Source organism: Nannospalax galili, unplaced genomic scaffold (assembly GCF_000622305.1).
Source record: "Nannospalax galili isolate Female #2095 unplaced genomic scaffold, S.galili_v1.0 scaffold411, whole genome shotgun sequence".
Taxonomy (NCBI): Eukaryota; Metazoa; Chordata; class Mammalia; order Rodentia; family Spalacidae; genus Nannospalax; species Nannospalax galili.
The window spans coordinates 2,422,374-2,428,373 of record NW_008329714.1 but is presented as its reverse complement, the minus strand read 5'-3'; the positions used below and the strand labels follow the sequence as shown (position 1 = coordinate 2,428,373).

Below are 6,000 nucleotides of genomic sequence, written 5' to 3'. Positions count from 1 at the left end.
TATCTACATCTCTCCACGCCTTCACAGTGTCTAGTCTGTCCCTGACTGTCTAGATCTCTCTCCACTTCCTCACAGTGGCTGGTCCCTGACTGTCTAGATCTCTCTCCATTTCCTCCTAGTGTCTGTCTGCTCCAGTCTCCTGGTTCTTTTTTTGATGTCTTACTCTTTGCCACCTCTCTGCCTTTCCACATGCTGTTTTGTCGGCCAGAAGACCCTCACCTTCCAACCCCAGACACCTACTTCAGCTCTTGTTTGACTGTCTTTCCCAAACCCTAAAGTACAGTATTCCAGTTCCTCCTCTGTTCCCAATTCAAATGCCACCATCGATTGTCTCTATAGGAGTTTCTGAGGGAAACATTGTTTGTGGGCTTCTCCATTCATCCTTTCTTTCTGCCTCCCTCTGGAGGAGTTGAAATACTTGAGAGATATTTCATAATACTTCCTCATACCCATGAGAACCAGTTCCGTTCAATGAGATGTGTGAGGACAGTGTGTGCTGATTGACTTCTAGGTGTCATAGGGACAAATTTGGGAGAAAAATTCACTAAAACTTGTCCTTTCTCTTTCTTCCTGTCTGAAAGACAAGCCAGATACAGCAGCAGCCTGTGGCGATGTAGTGACAAGTGTGGGAATGGAATGGTAAGTCCATGCACTATAAGGAAGAAGTGATAGAAAGATGCACATGTCTGCTGAAGACACGGGACCACCTGCTCTCAAGCTCCTTAAATAAGCAATCGATGTCAAAGTTTTAGTGAGTACTAACTAGAAGGTCTGTTGCACACTAGAAGCATTCCTAACAGATCTTTTTCACACATCTGCATTCCTTCTTGGATTTTAAGTAAATAAAAATGGGGCAGTATGCTTTTCTTTTGAGCCTCAGTTTTACACAGGGTCTTGCACATGTGGAATTTGTTAACATCATTACTGTTTTTATTTTATTTAATTTATTTATTTTTATTTTATGTGCATGAGTGTTTGCCTGCTTGTATGTAAGTGCATGGGTGTCATGTGATGCCCACAAAGGCCAGAAAAGGGCATTGGATTTCCTGGAACTGGAGGTAAGAATGGTTGTTATCTACCATGTGGGTGCTGGGAACTGAACTCTGATCCTCTGTAAGAGCAGTCAGTACTCTTAACCCCTGAGCCATCTCTCCAGTCCATCATTACTGTTTCTATTATCAATAAACAACTTATATTTATTCAAAATTCATGTGCATCTGGTTCTAGAGCTTGGATCCTAATTACTTCCATATTATTGGTCATAATGAAATGAGCAAATAAATTAATAAATAACTTACCAGCAACAGGATTTGCTGAAATTGGTTTTTATGACAATTTTATTTAGAGACTTTATTGAAATTTATATGGGAGTCAAAAATTGAGGCTAATTGTTCTATACTTTGTTTTGCCTTTATTTATTTTTGCTTACTTTGTCCTAACTTGTGAAAATTTGCATCTTGCACCCTCAAGGAGGCATAAAGGGAGACAATTTGAGTGTAGTTGAATCTCATGTGCCAGATATGCTAGGCATGTGAACTGAAGTATATAATAAACAACACAGGGGTAGAGCTGTTACTGTTCCCTTTTTATCAGGGGAGTGATAGACTTAAAGAGAAGGAATACAATTAGCCTTCCATATCCATGGAAACCACATCCACAGGTTCAGCCAACCACAGATTGAAATATTTGAACAGCAATTCAATTGCATCTATACTAAACATGCATAGAGTTATTTCTGGCTGTTATTCCCTAAACGGTACAGAGTAACAACCATTTTCACAGTGCTTACATTGCAATAGGTACTGTAAGTCGTCTAGAGATATTTAAGCTGTTCAGGAGCATGTGCATAGGTTATGTGTAAATGGTATGTTATTTTGTGTAATGGATTGAGCGTCTGCAGACTGGTATTCTCAAACAAGGATCTATTCCCATGAATGCCACTTGCAATCATATTATAATACAGCCCTGTGAGACTTACACTTCCTGCTGTGTCATCTGAGTAACACCTGCCTGAGAAGTTGAAGCGACACTATCCTTGCCATTTGATGTTTTTCTTAGAGGTCAGGATGATGGGTCCCTTTGGTGTATCCCTGAAATCAGTGGGTTGAGACCCTGCCTGTGTCATGTGAAGGGTCGAACTATGGTTTCCCTGAGCTCATAAATATTGAATCCTCTTCAACTTGCATTTTCTTCATCTACTGCGGGTTCCCTGAAAAGATACCTGGTGGGAAGGGGATACCACCTCTAATTGGCCTTGTATGCATTTCTCTGTTTCTGTTCCAACCTTTACTTAGTAGCTGTGACTCTCTGGGGTTCCAGGGCCAGGTAAGAATACCCGGGAACAGCTCTCAACATCTGTAGCAATGTAACCAGTCCCAGGGGAGCTGGCAGCACAGTATCCATTGTTTACCTCCAGGGAGTAATAAAAAGTGTTCATTCTTAAAATGCTTTCATTTCCTTCCTCTTTCGTTCTCTGCTCTTTCACAGAAGAGCTGTCTCAGCACCCCTCCCTGTAACATGCAGGCCCATGTTATACAGCCCTTGCTTCCCTTGTACCCCTTTCTGATTCTGCCTCCTTCTTTCATATTTTTTTTTCCTACAAAAATTCTACTACAAAATTCCCTTCAAAGCTACATGGCAAGGCAAAGCTTTCTATAGTCTTGGGAAGTGGAGGTAAATGAGTTTAGAGTATAGGGAATAGAGGAAGTTTGGGAACACAAGTTGATCACAGTGCTTCATTTTGTTGTGTGCCAGTGCCCATCCTCTGTCAGGTCTGTGCCATCTATATCGTGCTATGGTTATTGCTCTGTTTGCCCCCTGCAGGCTCCCGTTTCTTGCTCACCTCTCCCCCAGTCTTGCTGTAATGAAAGGGTCAGTTCACTGCTCAATGCATTTGGGAAAAGATGAAGCAGGAAGAACACCGATATTGTCTTTTCAGGCTTTTTTTTTTCCCTTGACTTTTGTGGTCAGTAGTTGAAACCTTTGATGGGGCAAGGATTTGGGATACAGAAAAGCATGAGACCATGGGGCAGCTCCTCACAATTCTAGGAGCTATTTTCTTCCTTCAGTTCGTCCTCTTGGTAGTGAATAAAGAGGGTTCAGGCAAAGACCTCGGTACAGAACAGAGGTAACCTGGGCTACAACTCCTGGATGAATAGAGGGGAAGCCATAAAGCCATAGGAGGTATCAACATGGCGGCTCTAGGCAAACAGGATCCTGGTGGCATTAGAATTGTTCTGAAGGTTAAGTATGATGCAGAAGCAGCAGAGGACTGCTGAGGTTTGTGAATCTAAGCTAGCCATGCTGGCTGCATAGATTGCTGGAGTTGGTTGCACCCCAAACTCACAGCACTGTGCCATTGAACCTCAGAAAAAACTAGGCTCGCCTCCTTTTCCTACACTATCTTCTGTGAAGGAGAGACTTCAGATGAGAACTTGAGTTACTTTACAGCTAGATGAAATTACATATGAATATATACATATATGAATAGATTCACAGGTATATGAAAAAATATATATATTCTCCTCATTTACAATCAGTTCATTTCATTAATACCTATAAGGTAATGACTATGGCTCTGTTAAGTCCTGTTCACTTGGTACAGTTTGCTCTCAGGTCATCTTTGCTCATGTGTATGGCTAGTGAGACCTCCTATTTACTAGATATAGAAGGAAGGATCATAAACACTTGCCCTCATACTTACCTCCCCTTTTCCCCTGACTTGTGTTTCTCTGTCTCTAATGTCTGTTCAGCCATCCTGAACTTGCTTCAGTGCCTCAAATATGCTGTGCTCTTCCTCACCCCGATTGTACACATGCTGTTGTCACTTGCGTGTGGCACGACTTCCATACCCTCCTCAGACACCCACTACAGGATAGATGATATAGAGCCACATATTCTTTTGCTAGAATAATTTTTATATATACTTCAAGTAAGCTTTCAAAGGTAATTTATTATGTTTTAGGAAAATTCCTTTGATCGCTGTCCTCCAAACGATGTGTTTCCAGCACTTTAATAATTCCTAAAATGTACCAAGGCTTAATGAATATTTGGTGAATGGGAGAACATTGGAATGAATCAATGAATAAAATATGAATAGATGAGTGGATTGATGAACAAGGGAAATGATGGGTGGACACATAAATGAGGAAATGATGTTTGGCTTCTCACCCCTCATAAGCCAGAAGCACTCTGCTCCTCAACTTATTTCAGTATACCATGCTGGTCAAGCATCTTCATGTCCTTCATCTCATGTCAAGGAGACACATTTACTTTTCAAAATCGAATCTTATTTTGAGCAGGCAGAGGTCAGAGCCAGTAAAGCTGAGGCATAAATCACTTTTTGTTTTTATATATTAGAACTTGGTCATCTGAATAAGGTACTTTCATTGACTTGTGGAGACAGGTTGACTGACTTCACAGGTCCCCAAGGACATCAGAAGTCACTCATTCACTTGTCTTCATTCATCTTCTCAATTAGTCTGTCGATGCAAATTTGGCAATTAAGAGAAACAGTTTGGGGCAATACAATTGTGTTCTGATTGGGTTTAGCACTTTATGAACTGCATCTTTGGAACACTTCTGCATCTTTTCTGAGCCTTATCTCACTGTTGTAGAGGCTCATCATTTTAACTCCCAGGGTTGTTCTGAGCATTGAATGAGTTAATAAATGCAAAGCATTTTGTACAGCTCCTGGTATGGAGTCAATGCTAAATAAAGGTTAGCTCCTATTATAAATTCCCTAATATATAAATTCCTCTTCTCATCAAATATTTATTGAACTCCCATTGAGTAGCAGACCCTGAGCTGGGTAAGCTATGCTTCCTATCTCTTAAGATCTCACAGTCAGTTGAGTGTGACAGAGACTTAGGTCAATAATTAGAAAACTCGCTGACAGATTTAATGATGCCATATAGAAAGTGGCAAGACTGGGAGACTGACTGGTGATGTGTGTGGAAATGGGTGGTAGGGCTGGGGATGGCTGAGGAATGCAGATCTAATTGGCACGGGTAATTCTGGGATTATTAAAATGTTTCAGCTGCACTAGGAGGATGAACTACAGACAGGTGGGACTGGGTTCGATGCTGCAGACAGGAGATCAGGGCAGAACCTGGTATGAAATGAAGAAGATCTGCATTAAGGAAGAATGCAGATGCAGAAGAGCTGGGGCAGTGGGGGGCTTCCTAGTCATCTGTTTCCCATCGAATGGCCTATGGGACATCTTGGGGACTTGTTAGAAATACAAACGCTCAAGCTTCCTCTGAGACCTGTAAGCTTCCCGTGTCTACACATCAGTGAGACCCTGGATGGTTGTAGAGACACTGAATCTTGAGAGAAACTGAAGAAGGCTGTAGAATTTGGTGACCACCTGGATGTGAAGGTGGAAGTCATGAGAATCAAAGACATAAACTGGACTTGGCATCTTGAGATGAGAGAGGAGAGCTGTCTCCCTTATACATTTTTTTCTCCTTGATATTAATTTAGAATTAGCATTGTAAAATGGGTACAAATTTGTGGTTCCTCCTTGAGCTTTTTGGGGTGACAGTTCTGGAATATTCCCAGATATATCTTTGCCCATCAGGACAAGTTTCACCTCTTTATCTCCAAAGCCATAGCAAAGTGTTTATGGCTGAGTTATAAATCCCCAGAACATGGATTTCTTACTGGAAGTGCTGACTCAATCTTAACTTTCACAGTGCAAATGGTGCCACAATAAAATGTATATATCAAAGCTGTGGTGACTATAAAGGTCTTTTAAAATTGAGTTGACATTGCAGTATGTTTCCTTGAGATAAGGTGAGGATTTACGTCCATAAATAGAATCAGGAAGCCTGAGCGCCATAATTGGCGATTTGGGGTGTTGAGACTTGGGCGTCTTTTGCCCTTGATCCTCACTAAAGATTTCCTTCGCTGCCTCTGGGAAGCAGTGCCACCCTTCAGCTTTCAGTCTGTGTCCACACAGGTAGACGTCATCCTGAACACCCTTGTAGAAGTTCTCCT

General features: G+C 41.5%; 1 protein-coding gene across 1 annotated transcript in view; it reads left to right on the top strand.

Moving 5' to 3' along the window:
- The first annotated feature begins 615 nt into the window (after positions 1–615).
- The window catches only part of Hs3st4 (heparan sulfate-glucosamine 3-sulfotransferase 4), a 250,812-nt gene continuing 245,427 nt past the window's right edge, over positions 616–6,000 (top strand). The window contains exon 1 of the mRNA XM_029567786.1: positions 616–639. The gene's annotated coding sequence lies outside the window, so the exon portion shown is untranslated. The remainder of the gene's footprint in view (positions 640–6,000) is intronic.